Source organism: Cornus florida, unplaced genomic scaffold, assembly GCF_030987335.1.
Source record: "Cornus florida cultivar Cherokee Brave unplaced genomic scaffold, ASM3098733v1 CherokeeBrave_3.0.0_Hap2_Chr04, whole genome shotgun sequence".
Lineage (NCBI taxonomy): Eukaryota > Viridiplantae > Streptophyta > Magnoliopsida > Cornales > Cornaceae > Cornus > Cornus florida.
Genome location: NW_026775574.1, coordinates 32,119,336 through 32,120,064, shown reverse-complemented (window position 1 = coordinate 32,120,064; position 729 = coordinate 32,119,336).

The following is a 729-nucleotide window of genomic DNA, read 5'->3' as shown; positions in this document are numbered from 1 at the left end:
TTTATATTAGCAATTAATAAATTAATATCATGCAATCTAAAATAAAGCAAAGTAAAGTTAGAGATGACACCAGGATTAATTTTTAGCGAGGAAACCCCAGTTGATAAAATACGTCAACTATTTGCGTAGGAAAAATCTCGTGGACTGTGCAGTCCAAAGTAAACCGATCCACTATGCTTTAAATAAAGTACACTGAACTTTGATTTTGGTTTACACTCTATCGTTCTACCAAACACCAACTGCTGACAATCCTCTGGCTTTGCGACTCCCCGTCCAACAGCAACTTGATCTCAGACTTATATTTGATCTTTGTAGATCAGACAACACTTCTCGAATGCTCCAACCCTTTCACAGTGTGATCGCTTTTATTTTTATTCAACTTTTGGATTGACGTAGAAGTAAATCTGCTTTTGTCTGATCGATGTAGATGCAACTGTATAATCACGATCAGGATTCGAACAACACAACTTTAAACTCAAGTGTTTATGTGTATATGTTCTAGAAAGACAAACAGAAAATTCTCTAAGAATTTCTGAGATAAAAATCTTCCTAAGGCTTTTTGAGAATAACAAATTAATAATGCAAAAGCCGTACTTACACCAATGTATATGACATGGTTTATATAAAGTATAGAATGACCTAATCCTTTTGAAAATAAGGAAAAATTCGTGCTGGTACAATTCTAGACCAACTGGGAAACAATTCAGGAAAGGAAACTGAAAGTTGTAT